At 39.5% G+C, this 17,108-nt stretch overlaps 1 pseudogene; it reads right to left on the bottom strand.

Moving 5' to 3' along the window:
• Positions 1-677: 677 nt before the first annotated feature.
• LOC114231021 (60S ribosomal protein L23a-like) lies at positions 678-1,155 on the bottom strand (annotated as a pseudogene).
• Positions 1,156-17,108: the final 15,953 nt, after the last annotated feature.

Here is a 17,108-nt window from a genome sequence, read left to right as displayed (position 1 = left end):
CACTGGTTAGAATAGAGATTTCCTGGAAAATGAATTTATGTGAATGGAAATAGTAGGTTAAAATCTTTCTGCTTAACTATTTAGGAACATAACAGAGACTAAACAAGATTACAGAATATTAAACTGTGTAGAACTAGATTATCCCTGCACTGTTTAAGAAACTAGGGCAAAGTGTATCCCTTTTTATTTGAAAATTAATAATGTCTTTTATTTCATTAACCAATAGTCATTGTGTAATTTTTATTCACTTAAAATTAAAAATTCAGAATATCATAAAGGATGACTAGTGGTTTTGATGTGATAGAAGATGATGGAGCTACTGGGATTTAAAAGTAAAACTCTCTCAGGGTATAGCCTCTCATTTTAGGAAAAGAAAACTACCTTCGGAAGGTGTATTAATTTGGAATTACCATCCAAGAACTGTTACATGTATTACATCATTAGTCTTTGATAGCTCAAATGCAGGGGGTATGGGCCAAATATGAAAGAAGGTCAATGAACGGAGGAAGAGATTCAATTATGTTGTTGCCTAAGTACAAAGAAGAAAAAAATCTTCAGTCTAAACATACCTGCTATCATTTAAATAGAAAAGTTTTCAATCATATATTTATGGTTTTTATTTTTATATTTTTTCAGTGCAACATTTTTATATTTAGAATTAGGCAGCTGGACTCAGTTTAGAGGATACCAATTTTGTTGGCAACATCCAAAGCATCATAGTCAGGAGCCAGTTGAACATATGCCTTCTTCTCTCCATCAGGCCTGATCAGGGTGTTGACCTTGGCCACATCAATGCCATAGAGCTTCTTCACAGCCTGTTTGATCTGGTGCTTGTTGGCCTTGACACCCACAATGAACACAAGTGTATTATTGTCTTCTATCTTCTTCATGGCTGACTCCGAAGTCAGGGGGAATGTGATGACGGCCTAGTGGTCAAGCTTGTTTCTCCTGGGTGCGCTCTTCCGAGGATATTTAGGCTGCCTCCGGAGCCTTAGTGTCTTTGGCTGTCGGAAGGTGGGTGATGTGTGGATCTTCTTTATTTTTGTGTCTGCGGATGCCTTGCAACACTGCTTTCTTTGCCTTCAAAGCCTTTGCTTTGGCTTCGACTTTGGGAGGTACAGGGGCTTCCTTCTTAGCTTTCGGCACCTTCTTCATCATATTTATGATTTTTAATTACAAAAGTAGAACCTGCTCTATCTCAAAAAATACAGAAGCATATGGTAGTCTTTTAATGTGCCAACTTGGCTAGGCTATAGTCCCAAGTTATACATCAAATGCTAATCTAGGTGTTGCTTGAAGGTATTTTGTAGATCTGATTAAAGTCCATAAGCAGTTTAATTTAAAGAAGATTATTCTAGATAGCATGAATGGGTTAGATTCATTCTGTTGAAAGGCCTTAAGAGCAGAGCTGAGGCATCCCTGCATTAGAAGCAGCTCTACCTGCAGATTGCAGCTTTAGCATGTGCCTAAGAATTCCAGGTTGCCCTTCCTAACATCATGTCCAACAGATTTTGGACTTGCTTTATCAGACCTGACAACTACATAAACACACTTCTTACAATATATTTAGTATTTCACAACTTTTACTGGTTCTGCTTCTTCGGGTGAGTCCTAACTGATACAAATTTTGGTGAGGTGAGAGGAACAGAATCTGAAGGATGAATTTTCTGAATTGGTTCTGGGTTTTCTGGAATTGATTCTCTAGTTGATAGATTTAAAGTTACCAGTGACTCTATTGCTCTTAGTAAAGAGAGCACAGATGGTCCATGGTTTGATGTGGCAACAGATGTATGCAAAATATTACCACTGAATACTCCCAATCAAATACCTATAGAAGGCGAGGTTCTGGGTGACCATGTATTTGCTATGTTAGGACATTTTAGTCAAACTAATTAGTATAATGGGATCGACTGGTTGCCCTACCTGTGCTGGAACAAATGGAAAAAAATAAGAATGAATTCTAGGCTTGAAATTCCCAGCATGAGCCCAGCGTAAATCACTTTAAAGCTTCAACATCTTCCCTGAAGAAACTCTTATCTACCCTAGTTTTAGGGCTATGCTTTCTGAGAACCAAACCCAGAGTCGCATACTGTGGTTGACTAGATTAAATGCAAATTGAATTCCCTCCCAGGGTGCTACTAAATTGAGGGCATTTATTGGAAAGGATTGAGTTCCTTAAAATTAGAATGGGGTCATATAGGTAGCTCCTGATAAAGCTGGGGATATTGAACCCCTAAATTCTGCCAAGTCTTTTTTTGCCAGGAAAAGCAGTCCTTTCATCTTTGCCTAAAAAAATCACTATGGCCTCCCTGAGGCAGTTGTCTGACAAGGCCTTATTTACTCTTTGAAGGATGTACTGTTTAATGTCCCTTTTGGATCCTAAACCTATCCTTGGATTCAGTTCACAGAAGGCCCTAAAGGTTGAGGAAGAGATTTTAACCCAAGAGGAGGTTCACTCTACACTGAAAGAACTGTATTATTATTATTCTTTTCCGGGGCAATTTATAGAGACAGAAATCTTGGTAATGTGTGTGAGAATGGATCTTAAAGGTTTGGGATAATTGTGGAAGAATATGTTGTTGGAGTAGGATAATTTTATTGATATGGGGTCAATTATGAGAGATTCTGGATTCAAGTTTTAGCTTCAGGGGATGGAATAGGCTTTAACCATTTGGTTGATTGACTGAAATGTGGTCTAGAGAACAGCTTTACTAAAGGGAATTGAAATGCCAGCTATACTTTAGAATAGGGGTGGGGAACGTGCAGCCTGTGGGCCACATAAGCCCACAAAAATTTGGTCATGCCCAGGCAATTGCAGGTGGGATTCGAAATTCAATAAATCTAGGAGCTTTTTTTCATAGCAACATAAATTTATATTAAGTGAATAACATTAAGTCAATAATGTTACAAATATCCAAATGGCCCTTGGTAGAAAAAAGGTTCCCCACCCCTGCTTTAGAGAAAGGTTTCCAAAGGCTTAGGAAGCCTGGAATGTTAGAGTGTTTGTATCAGGTAAGTCCCTGATTCAGCACCTTGCCCAATATTCTAAGTGCTAGTGCCTCCTTTCTTTCCTAGTATAAAATAGGCATCTTCTCAGATCACAGTGGCATAAAACTGGAAATCAACTACAATAAAAACAATCCAAAAAAATCAAACACATGGAGACTAAATAGTATGCTATTAAACAATGACTGGGTTACAGAGAGATCAAAGAAGAAATAAAAAACATCATGGCAACAAATGACAATGAAAACACAACAATCCAAAATCTATGGGACATAGCGAAAGCAGTCTTGAGAGGGAAGTTCATAGCTCTACAAGCCTACTGCAAAAAAACAAGAAACAATGGTAATAAATTACCTAACCCTACAACTCAAAGAGTTAGAGAGAGAGCAACTAGAAAAGCCCAGTGTAAGCAGAAGGAAGAAAATAATAAAGATCAGAGCTGAGATAAACGACATAGAGACCAAATAAAACAATACAAAAGATCAACAAAACCAAGAGCTGGTTCTTTGAAAGGATGAACAAGATTGATGAACCTCTAGCCAGGCTCACCAAGAAGCAAAGAGAGAGGACCCAAATAAACAAAATCAGAAATGAAAGAGGACAAAATAGGCTGTATGTTAATTAAATGTAGAAACAAAACCATTTTCAAAGTCAAATTACAGACATACTAGTAGTATCAGTCTTTGTATGTGAGCATGAATATGCTTTTAGGTCTGAAAACTATATAAACATGTATATATTAATGACACATTATTTACATGTCTGTTGAGAGGTTGTGACTTGACCTGTAAGCAGGACATAGGTAATTGGAATCTCCTCTCCCCTCCCCTGTCCTTGGTATGTATGTTCTGCCCACTGTTCCCACAGTAAGAGCTGTTTCAAGGATGCAGACTTGAGAGAGCAATGTGTTGCTGAGACAATTTGGACTGAATACATGACTGTACCCAGGTAAGGCCTCTGTATAAACATTTAAGATTCTGGCAGGTGGGTATAGATCCACCAGTCATGCAGTCACCTAGACAACGCTTGTATGTAAGTTCACTTACTTATTAAACTGGTCACCTACCAACCTGGAGTGCTCCTCCTCTTTCTTTGGTCTTTCGTTTCCCTCTGTGTATGGGGCCCAGTTTTCAAATCAACAATATCATTAACTTTGGAAGGATGACCCCTCTTTCAATTCAGATACTGTTTTCAAAAATCCTGTATTTGATAACCAAAAGAGATTTCAAGTTGCTTTAACAAATTAATAAATAAAATCTCAAGAATGTCTCACAAACTCATTTCCCCCCTCCTTTGATGAACTAATCTTTGTGGTTACTTTGTTGCCTCCTGAGAAACTTCAATACTAGTTTTGGTTTAAAAGATAAAATAATTTTATTTTTATGAATCTGGTGTCAAAATTAGGAAATGCATGCTTTGGTCAAAAAATATTTGGTGGGTTGGCTCCTTCATTAGTCAGACTAATATATTTAAAAAATGCAAAGTTTACCATAATACACATTGAAAATTCTAGTTCTCTTTAGAGTAAAGCATTCTTGCTCTATTTAAAATAAACCAGGAGCATGGTAAAAGACAGCATGAAAACACAAAAGTAGACTCATGAGAATTAAAAGTCGATATAAGTAAGGGAAAAATAAGCTATGATTTTCTGAGTAAAATCTGAAGATGTTAAATAATAATCTTTTTTCCCCCTCAAAGGAAAAGCTAACTTCATAATCTAAGATTACACAATTTTTGTTTACCTATCAGTTCTCTCCTTTCTATTATGTATGACTTTTTTTTTAACTTTTTGGTATGATATAATAGATTTAAACATAAAATAATCATACTGTAAAGTTTTAATTTTTTTGCCTTAAAATATTATTAAATACTAGAGGCCTGGTGCACAAAATTCGTGTACGGGGGTGGGGGGGGGTGGTGGTGTCCCTCAGCCCAGCCTGCACCCTCTCCAATCTGGGACCCCTCGAGGGATGTCTGGCTGCCCATTTAAGCCTGATCCCTCTCACAATCCAGGACTGCTGGCTCCCAACTGCTTGCCTGCCTGCCTTCCTGATTGCCCCTAACCGCTTTTGCCTGCCAGCCTGATCACCCCCTAACCACACCCCTGCCAGCCTGATTGATTCCTAACTGCTCCCCTGCCAGCCTGTTTGCCCCTAACTGCCCTCCCCTGCAGGCCTGATCACCCCTAACTGCCCTCCACTGCAGGCCTGGGTCCCTCCCAGCTGCCCTTCCCTGCAGGCCCAGTCGCCCCCAACTTCCCTCTTCTTTTGGCCTGGTCACCCCTAACTGCCCTCCCCTGCAGGCATGGTCACCCCTTACTGCCCTTCCCTGAAGGCTTGATTGCCCCCAACTGCCCTCCCTTGTAGGCCTGGTCCCTCCCAACTGCCCTCCCCTGCTGGCCATCTTGTCGTGGCCATCTTGTGTCCACATGGGGGCAGCCATCTTGTGTGTTGAAGTGATGGTCAATTTGCATATTACTCTTTTATTAGATAGGATTCCCATATAAGGCAATCCTATATAATAAAAGCCTAATATGCTAAGTGTCCAACCATTTGTTCGACTGTTCGACCAGTCGCTATGATGTGCACTGACCACCAGGGGGAAGACGCTCTGACCGGTACTTTAGCTTGTTGTTGGGGTTTGGCTGATTGGGATTGGGCGAGATGGGCCAGACACACCCTGGAACCCTCCTGCGGTCCCTCCCTGGCCCCGATCATGCACCAGTGGGGTCCCTCGGCCTGGCCTGTGCCCTCTCGCAATCTAGAACCCCTCAGGAAATGTCAGAGAGCCGGTTTCGGCCCGATCCCTGCAGGCCAGAAGAGACCCCACTGGTGCACAAATCTGTGCACCAGGCCTCTAGTGTATATATAAAATTAATGTTAACAATTTTATTTAACCTTTATAAAATATAAATGCACATATATGCAAATATATATGCAGATATATACATATGTGCAAGAATATAATACTCTATGGTAACTCTGTATGTATTTTTGTTCTCTCTGATTTAGAGAGAATGATTTCCATAGGAATTTTCTTCTTCTTTTTTTTTTTTAATAAAAAATTATTTACGCCTGGCTTTCGAGTAGTTAAAGTCAGTTGGAGGCCTTAGAAAGTAAATTAGTCTTTCTTTAAAAAACAATACAGTCACTGTTGGTATTAAAAAGTTCCATAAAAATAAAGCACATTTTAGAATTTATGAAAAAGATTTGAGGAGGCTTGCTCCCTAGGTTCTCATAATTTATAGCACTATGTGAAACTAAGATCAATCTGTTTATTAAAAACTTTAGTTGTTATAAATCAGTCTGGTTAAACATATTCTCATTTTTATAATTGGAAATATAAGTGACACAAGTGCTAGTTTATCTGACCAGTAAACCAGAATAGAAAGCTTAGAAAGTTTCAATTAGTTAGGCTTTTGATAAAGAAATTGAGCAAAGTCTTGGATAAATTGGAGTATTTCCTAGTATTGTTTTAACATTGCATTATTTTTACATTCTGATAAAATCAGAGAGAAAGCATATTATCCAGCCAGTATAATTTCAAAGAATTCACCTTGATTAAATGTATTAATTAAATTTCTCTCTTGTTAGATATGTATATTAATTATTGAAATGTATTAAATAACTTAAAAGCAATGGATATCTTCACAGCCCTTATTTTGAAACCTTGTAAAGCCATTAAACTAATTCAAATCAAAAGCCCTTCACTTTTATAGCACAAATATGTTTCCCCTTAAATAATGAGCATATTTAAAGCATTAAAGTTATTTTTTCCTTTGGAAATTTTCAGTTATAAAACCTTAAATTTATATAAGCCGTATTTAATCTCTATAAACCAATTAGTACATACATTCCTATAAGTTTCAAGAGATCTAAGAAGCTGATTTGTTAATTTTCACCCCTTTTATGTCAGACTTATTTGGGCGGGATATTTCCAGAGTAGTACACATGATGTATTTTATAACCGACTGAAATGGCTGACCATTGTAAACAGAATATTGTATCCCATTTTGTTTTAGAAGTCCACAGAGCTATAAAACTTGTTTAGAATAAAAACTTCATCATGTGAACACTGTAATTCTAAATGATCTTTAGTGAAATACCATCACTTAACCAGTTAGACACAGGAATTGGGGTTATATTGTGAGAAAAAAAAAAAGTAGTTGATTCAGGAGGTGGTTGTGGTTTAGGTGAGGATGAACACATAGACAAGGAAGGAAGTACCCTGGTCAGATACGGTTCTGAGCTTTAAGAGAACAGAGCTGCTTACGACAGGCATAACCTCCTCCATTTACATCTCCCACCAAAGTGGTACATTTGTTGCATTTGATGAACCTACACTGATACATCATAATCAGCTAAAGTCTATAGTTTATGTTAGGATTCACTCTTGGTTTTGTGTAGTCTATGGGTTTGGACAAACATATAATGACACATACCCATCACTACAGTATCATACAGAGTATTTTCACAGCCCTAAAAATCCTCTGTGCTCCACTTATTCACTCCTCCCCAGAAGGTTTTTTTTTTTTTTTTAAATTCTGGAGTGATGAGACAAATGTTTAAAAATTGCAAAAATAGAAATTATAATGAGTTGGCTTTTTCCCCCTTTCAATTTGGCAAATATGAGATCATTTCTTGCCTCAATTATTTGTTCATAGTGTGAACGGAACAACCTTTCAGTACCTGTCCTGTCTGAAGGCAGGGCCTTGTGCTGTTGTCACTGTAACCAAATACCAACCAATACCTACTCCTTTACCATCCAAGTAATCAAAAATTCCCTTCTTCCTATTGTTCAGGTAAAAACCTTAGAGTTATTTGTGACTTTTTTCTTTTCCTCACACCAAATTTCAATCCATCAGGGAAACCTCTTGGGTCTACCTTAAAAAATATATTCATCTAACCATCTTTCTCCACTTCCACTGCTATCACTTAGTCAAGTCATCATCAAATTATGCACTGATTATTACAATGATCCCTAAATGGAATCTCAGTGTTCAAACCACCCCCAACGATTCTAAGTGCAGAAGATAAAACAGAGATAATTTGGCACACAAAATAAGTAAATTAATGCTCAAAACGGCCTAGTGCTTTTCTTTTCTTTTTTAAATATATTTTTTTATTGATTTCAGAGAGGAAGGGAGAGGGAGAGAGAGAAACATCCATGATGAGAATCATTGATCGGCTGCCTCCTGCAGGCCCCCTACTGGGGATCCAGCCTGCAACCTGTACATGTGCCCTTGACTGAGATCAAACCTGGGACCTTTCAGTCCTCAGGCCGACACTCTACCCACTGAGCCATACCAGCTAGGGCTGGCCTAGTGATTTTGTACTCCACTCAGAGTAAAAACCTGAACACTAAGAAATCCTTTCAACCATACACACTTAGATTCTAAATGTTTCTCTCATCTCATTTCCTGCTATTCTCTGCCATGCTGGTTCCCTCCAGTCATGGAGGCCTCCTGGCTATTCTTGGCTTCCCCAGCATGCTCCTACCATACATCATGGCAAGTGGCCTTCCTTTTTCTCTCCCTTCCCCGACAATTCTCAAAGGGCTTATAAAATAATAATAAACAAATGGAATTGTATACTCAGCACAAATTATTTCACTTCAAAAAAGAGGTGAGATAATGGCCTTTAAAAAAACGAACACTCTTGAGTAATCATACCAGTAGCGTTTGAGAGAAGCTCAGGAGAATGAATCTTAGACTGAAGCTCAGAGATGCAGGAAGGAATAAAGAGCATGAAAGGGTAAATATGCCTGAAAATAAATACCAATTGTATGAAACAATGGAAAAAATGTCTTTCGAGGTTTCAAATCTATAGAATATTCAAACACCCACCACAAACTAGTTGGATGAGGCTTAAAATAGTTTAAATATTCAACGGTTCTTGCATTGTCCAGAAAGTGATAAAAGAACAAATTTAGTTAAAAAATTAGAAGAAACATCAGCAGATTATCCCAAGGAAATGTAAAGAAAAAAATTATAGATATGAGAAAAAAAAAAAAAGAGAAGGTACAAATAATTAAAATCGGTGTTTGCAAGTAGTGTATCCTACAAATGCAAATCAATTTGAAAATTTAGTAAACATGAAAACAATTCCTAGGGGGAAAAAACCCAACTTATCAAAACTGACAGAAGAAAGAAAAAATATGAAAATTCAAATAATATAAAGGAAGAAAATAATATAATAACCTTCATAGATGAAGAACAGGCATTTGTTTAAAGGCAATATTCATTTATAACCAAAACAATTTGAAAATTGGGAAGAACAAAAGGGAATTTCTTTAATCTGATAAGATTTATATTCAAAATATCTATTTTCCATCCTTTTTATCAGCTTGCTTCAGTATGGCTATTTTCTTATATCTATTTCCCAATTCTTACTTAAAATCTCAGTTGTATTTCAGTTGTTTAAGCATAATTTTAAATATTAAAAAATAAGTATAATTATTTTAAAGTCTATGCTTGCTAACTATGACTCTCTTACTATTGTCTGTTTTTCTTTTGATTACCAATCTATGACCCCTCCTTTGTATATGAAACAAAATAGAGAAAAATTTGAGGATCAGTATAATATTATCCTGTTACAGAAAATATATGCTTGATTTTGGCAGATGCCTGGTTAGGGACACTGGCTGAAGCCACTCAAAGTTTGAAACTGAGAACCAGACTTTAGTCCTTGTGAGGACTGCATATTTCTAGTTCACTTTTGCTTTCTAAGTATAGTCTTTTGGGGTCCAGACCAAAAGCCTGCATTTTCACTAGCCTCTCTCTCTCTTTTTGTGAAGTCCTAAAAATTCATTATTTTTTCTCTTTAGATATGCAAAAATTTTGAAAGCTCTACTTGGCTTCTAAGCATCTCAGAAACAAGTATTTTTAGGAAAAAATGTGGCTATAAATGTAAGAGTTAACTCCCTGGTTTTCCAATATCCTCTCAGATATTACCTTTTAAATTTCTCTATGCTTTCATAGATCTCCAGTGCATGGGAACAAACTTCTAAAAATATCTTGTTTAGCTTTTCCTTTTGTCCTCAGTAGGAGGATTTGTCCTGATTACCTACTGTGCATTAGCTAAAGCCAAACTCCCATTATATTTATTTTTAAGTGTAATTTGTATACTTAGAACATAATGCTAAATTTTCTACTTTAGTGTAATGATACAAAGTTTCCATTAAAGTAAATTTAGTGAGTAAAATGTAAGTCAATTTAAATAAAAATATCACATAAATAGTATGTACAGAAGTTACGTATTAGTTTAAAGTTAGACAAATATGACACAGGCATTAACGAATATGCCACTGATTGAAGTCTGGGAAAGACAAAAGTGAAACAATTTATATTAAAAGAATAGTACAGTGTCTTCTAAGTTTTGGTGACTGATCTCGAGGTGCTCAAAGCCCTCCTGATGAGACAGAAAAATGAGCCAATTGCTCTAGTGTCATGAGCATAACAATACAATAATGGACAGGAAACAGAAGTAGCACAATATTGATGTAACTGACATGTTTTGGGGGTGGGAAGCTATACAAATTTTCTAGGGGAAACTGGGGATGAATCAATTAATAATAATCTGCCAGGTGTCAGAGAAGGAAAAAGTGAAAAAGGTCCAATGAGAGTGGAGGACGGAATTTTTGGGAAAGAAAAGAGTTGAGTAAATACAGCGGCATGAAACAGCATGGCTTGAATGGTTAACTGGAAAGAGTCAATTATCACTAATACTAGAGGCTCGATGCATGAAAATTCGTGCACGCGTAGGCCTTCCTCCCCGGTTGCTGCCAGCACTGACTTCCCTCCGGCACCCAGGACCCGGGCTTCCCTTGGGCTGTCCGCAGGCACCCAGGACCCTGGCTGGCTTCTCTAGGGCCCTGGCTCTATCAGGAAGGATGTCTGGAATGACGTCTGGTCTAATTAGCATATTACCCTTTTATTATTATAGACTAGAGGCTCAGTGCACAAAATTCATGCACTCAGGGGTAGGGGGTATCCCTCAGACCAGCCTGAACCGTCTTGTAGTCCAGGAGCCCTTGGGGGATGTCTGACTGATGGGGAGTGGGCCTAAGCTGGCAGTCGGACATCCTTGGTGCTGCTGCGGAGGTGGGAGAGGCTCCCACCACTGCTGCTGTGCTGGTCAGCCATGAGCCCAGCTCAGGGCTTCTGGCTGAGCAGTCCTCCCCCTGTGGGAGCGCACTAACCACCAGGGGACAGCTCCTGTGTTGAGCATCTGCCCCCTGGTGGTCAGTGCATATCATAGCAACCAGTCATTCCACCATTCGGTCGATTTACATATTGGCCTTTTATTATATATGATGATAATAATTGAGAGGAGGAAGCAGCAAGATAATAGTAGGCCCCTTTATCAGCAGTTTAACTTTTCATGGTTTCAGTGACCCATGGTCAACTGTGGTCTGAAAATATTAAATGGAAAATCCCAAGAAGCCTAAGTGACCATCAGTAGATGAGTGGATAAAAAAGCTGTGGTACATTCACACTGCAGAATACTATGCAGCAGTAAAAAAAGGATCTCTTAACCATTGAGACAGCATAGAGGGACCTGGAGAGTATTGTGCTAAGTGAAATAAGCCAGTCAGAGAAAGACAAGTATTGCATTATTGCACTCAGACATGGAATCTAATGAACAAAATAAACTGACGAAGAAAATAGATCCAGACAGAGACATAGAAGCATGGAACAGACTGTCGCATCTCAGAGTCCAGCTAGTTTTTGAATATCTATGGCAATGGAAAAACCTTTCAGCAGCTGCTGTCACTGTGAGCGTGCACATCTAGAATGCAGTGCTGGCAAATTAATGTGAGAACTTTTAAAACTCATTTTGCTCAAAGTTGTATTTAATAATAACATAGATGTTAGCCTCAATTTGATGGATATAATTTTGTTTCAACCTTTGTATCACAATTATAAATTAACTGGGAACAGGGAGCAGAAAAGAGATAAGGAAAACGATAAGAATTAATTTTTTATAAATATTATAATGGAAAAAATTCATCATTATTAGCTTCTCAATTTTCACCACATATATTTAAAAGTAATTATTCATCATTTGATAAAATGAGAGGTTATACAACAGAGTCTTTCACAGTAGATGTACTCTAAATTCTTACTGTTAAACACTTAGGCTGCCTTCTTTTCTTCATGAATAAAATCTGAAAAAATTTAATTAGTACTGATAGAATTCTAGTTCATTATTGTTCTTATTACTATTTATTTAAATGACAACGAACCATTGAAAGGACAGAAGAGTACTACTTTATTAAAATATATGCCTTAATTTTTATTATTTGAAATAAATAATATTTGTTTACAAATGAATTATTTTTAATGCATTTTTGCTAATCTGGGCTTTGAAAAAATATTTTTAAAGTATATATTTAAAAAATGAAAATAGTACCTAATGACGACATGGGCAAATACGTTAAGATTGGCAAGCTTTAAAAATGTGAGTAGGAACTTCACATTTTAATTAATTCGTGGTGTTCTTTCAATTATTCAAATAATGCTCACCAAAATAAATACCTAAAACATTAAGCACTGACAGCTTAATGGGGAGAGAATGTGCCAACCTCTTCAACTCTACCATACTAGAAATCCCACAGCTCCTTTGTTTTTCAGGCCAAGAGGGCAGTTAATCAGTTTTTTGTTTTAGGATTTCTTTGCTAGCAGTGAATGCTGGGTCAGATTGGACCAGTTGAGGCCATTGCCAATGACCAGAGAAGGGGCTATGTGGGCCTAAACCTGGGCAGCAAAATGGAGTGGGTCTGGCTTCAATGAAGTTTCAGAAGTACAGTCAATGGAACTGAGTTATTGGATATGAAGTGTGAATAAGAGAAGAACAAATGTTGCCTGTAGATTTTTAGCTTGTGTGAATGTATATAATCACTAGTGGCCCGGTGCACAAAATTCGTGCACGGTGGGGGGGGGGGGGTGGGGGTGGTGGTGGTGTCCCTCAGCTCGGCCTGCACCCTCTCCAATCTGGGACCCCTCGAAGGATGTCCTACTGCCGGTTTACAGGGATCAGGCCTAAACCAGCAGTCGGACATCCCTCTCACAATCTGGTACTGCTGGCTCCTAACTGCTCACATGCCTGCCTGCCTGATTGCCCCTAACCACTCTGCCTGCTGGCTTGCTTGCCCCCAACTTACCCCTGCCGCTGGCCTGCTCTACCCGAAATGCCCCCCCCACCAGCCTGATCACCCCCAACAGCGCCCCCCACCGGCCTGATCACCCCCAATGGCCCCCCCACCAGCCTGATCACCCACAACTGCCCTCCCTCTTGGCCTCTAACCGCCTCTACCTCAGCCCCTCCACCATGGCTTTGTCTAGAAGAATGTCCAGAAGGTGTCCTGGAAGGTCTCCCAGTCTAATTAGCATATGACCCTTTTATTAGTATAGATCAGTGATGGCGAACCATTTCTGATGACATGTGGCCGCTGAGGTGGCCGCATGCCGAGGATGAAACATTTGCTGCTCCTGAGGATGAAACATTTGCGAAATAATGTTTTTTCTCAAAGTGACACACTACCCGAGTTATGCTTAGTTTTTTGGCAAAGTTTGACACACCAAGCTCAAAAGGTTGCCCATCACTGGTATAGATAGAGGCCTGGTGTACAGTTGGTAGCCAGCTGGTTTACCCTGAAGGGTGTCCCAGATCAGGGTGGGGGTTCCCTTGCCTGGGCTAGGGGCCTCTGGTGGTTTGCAGGCCAGCCATGCCCCCATGGGGTGACGGTCCCCTCTGGGGGGGGCGTGGCCGGCCTGGGTGAGGGGCTAAGAGCCGTTTTCAGGCTGGCCACACCCTCCAGTGATCCAGGCTCCCAGCTCCTCCTTGAGCAGAGGCCAGGGAGGGCAGGAAGCTTGGCTTCCTTCGTTGCCCAGGGCAACCCAAGCCTCCTGCTCCGCCCCTGCCAGTTCCAGCTCCATGGCTGCTGCCATATTTGTTGGGTTAATTTGCATACTCACTCCTGATTGGCTGGTGGGTGTAGCAGAGGGATGGTCAATTTGCATGTTTCTCTTTTATTAGTGTAGACTAGAGGCCCAGTGCACGAAATTCGTGCACTGGGGGTGGGGGGTCGCTCAGCCCAACCTGCCCTCTCTCACATACTGGGAGCCATCAGGGGATGTCCTACTGATGGCTTAGGCGCGCTCCCCATGGGGAGCGGGCCTAAGCCGCAGTCTGGCCTCCCTTTGTGGGAGGCAACCGGGCTGTTCAGGGGAAGGCACCAGCCCCATCACCCCACTCCTGCAGCCAATGCCAGTCACCACAGCGACCAAGGTGTTTTCATCAACACGGACTCCAGTCCCTTCACCAAGAAAAAATGACAACTTTCTTTAGGCATTTTCAAGATGTGTCTTTCATAGGATATGCATTTCTTTCTCTCTCTCTCTTTTTTTTTATCCTCACCTGACGATATGTTTCCATTGACTTTTAGAGAATGTGGAAGAGAAAGAGAAAAACAGAGAGAAACATCAAAGTGAGAGGAACACTTTGATTGGTTGCCTCCTGCATGAGCCCTGACCTGGGCCCCGGCCAGGGAGGAGCTTGCAACCTAGGTACATGCCCTTGATCAGAATCTAACCCAGACCCTGCTGTATGCAGGCTGAGGCATTATCCACTGAGTCAAACTGGCTAGGGCAGGATATGACATTTCTTAGCCCTCCAGCAGCGTACCTTCATTTTTTTCTCCAGAAGTGTGGTGGAAAAACCCTAGATCACCTTTTTGAATTCTTATTACCCAAGTTACTAAGAATATTACCAGTGGCATACAGGAAGCTTAGCCAATGTGCAGTCAGAATAGGTGTTTCCTCTATAGTTCACACCAATCGCAGGCTGGGCCCTGCCCAGGCCGAAAGCCTCTGCCTCTGGCCCAGGCTTTTGGCCTTGGGCAGGGGACCCCCAGCTCCGCCCCTGCCCCCTTGTTCTGATCGCAGGCTTGGCCCTGCCCAGGAGCCCCCTGGCTCAGGCCCTTCCCATGCTGCTCTAGGCCCATGTGGCCTTACCTTACAGTGACCTGGGTGCCAGGATGTTCCCGGGACACAGGTGCTGGGTGACAATGTATGCAAATTAACTTCCATCTTTGTTGGGTTAATTTGCATACTCACTCTGATTGTCTATGAGTGTAGCAGAGGTACGGTCAATTTACATGTTTGTCTATTATTAGGTAAGATTGTTTAGTTCAGGTAAAAAATATTTATGTACTGCCCTAGCTGGTTTTGCTCAGTGGATAGAGCATCAGCCTGTGGACTGCAGAGTCCCAGGTTTGATTCCGGTCAAGGGCACATGCCTGGGTTGCGGGCTTGATCCCCAGTACGGGATGTGCAGGAGGCAGCCAATCAATGATTCTCTCTCATCATTGATGTTTCTATCTCTCTTTCCCTCTCCCTTCCTCTCTGAAATCAATAAAGATATATTTAAAAATATTTATGTACCTTCTACTTTGTGTTAGGCACTATGCTAAGCACTAGGGTTATGGTGATTAACAAAATCATGCTGTTGGTACTTAAGCTTGCATCTCTCAGTGGTGTGTGTTCACATGCTGGCTCTGACCCCTGATGGACCTGTGAATGAATGATGTCCACAGTGTCCTGTCCTCGGCAGCCCTGCTCAGCTCTTGCAGACTCAGGCTTATGGCTTCTTTCATGAAGTCAATCCATCTCTTATTTGGTCTTCTTTTCCTGCTGCCTTCTATTTTCCCAGCATGATTGTCTTTTCCAAAGATCCCTGCCTTCTTCTCGTGATATGCCCAAAGGAGGCTAGTTTTAGTTTTATTATCTTTGCCTCCAGCGATGTTTCAGACTTAATTTGCTCTGGGACCCACTGTCAGTGGTGCCATCAGATACAACTGAGGGGCTGATAAATTATAATTATTTTGTTGAAGTAATTCACTGGTCAGCTTTCTTTAGAAATCTTCATAAATCTCCAGGTTACCAGGTATGAAGTAAGCAAATGGAACAAAATTGTGAGAGGTAGTAATGACTACTTATTTCCACATGGGGGCACTTTTAAACTCAGAAACAATTCTCCGCCCTTGCTCCAACCTCAATGTTGTTATTTGGGAACAGAATGACTGTGGATATTTACATTAATCCCCAATATATTTAAATGTCTTTTTTTTTTTTAAAGAAGAAAACAAATAAACATATTTTCCTCAAACTCGTTGGCAGAAATGCTATCTTTTGAAAATACATAGTCTGTCCCCTATTTTTCTCATCATTCTAGAAGTACTGTACAAAGAATAAATTTGTTCAGTTTTTCTCATTTCCACCTGCTCTTTATTTATTTAGAAAACCTAAAAGGTAACTGAGAGTTGCCATTCATTTGAGAGCTTGAATTTCCTCCATGACCCAAAATGATTTTAGTTAGTAGACAACTTTCGGGGAACAAAAAGTATATTAAATATGGCAAAATTGGAGTGCTTTTTTGGCAAGTGCAAAAAAAAAATTCTCTAATCTTGAATTCTAGCTTAGATAAAAGGAACACTATCTTAGATTCTGGAAAAATTGTAGGCTGTCTCTCTGAAAAATAAATGTGTCATTAAATTCTAGCTTTTCACTAACCGTGTTTATGTATTCATTTCCAGCTATTATGTGGAGAAAAAAAAATTATCGTCTACCTATCTGATACAAAAAAAAAAAAAAAAATCATCATCTTATCCATTGTAGAGTAAGTGTTGTAGTTGTTATTTTGTAATCACTCTGATTTGGTAAATATCAGGGTTATGAAATTCTTTTTTACATGTTAATTGATTTTAAAAATGTGAGTAGGAACTTCAAATTTTAATTAATTCGTGGTGTTCTTTTAATTATTCATATAATGCTCACCAAAATGAATGCCTAAAACATTAAGCACTGACAGCTACTGAAAAGATATTGTTTAAGCTCATTACCATTCACTGATTTCTAGAGCTCCAAAATGTTTGTTTTTAAACATTTTATCTAGTAGTTTTATAGCTGTTTTTGGGGGAGAGAATGTGCCAACCTCTTGCAAAAACATCTACTGTGATTTCTACAACTTAGCCACCAATTATTTCCTGTAGCTAATCTTTTAAATGTAAAATATATATTTCTTAAGTTTGAAAGATTTATT

This window comes from Eptesicus fuscus, chromosome 2 (genome assembly GCF_027574615.1).
Source record: "Eptesicus fuscus isolate TK198812 chromosome 2, DD_ASM_mEF_20220401, whole genome shotgun sequence".
NCBI lineage: Eukaryota > Metazoa > Chordata > Mammalia > Chiroptera > Vespertilionidae > Eptesicus > Eptesicus fuscus.
This window is presented reverse-complemented; position numbering and strand designations above follow the sequence as displayed.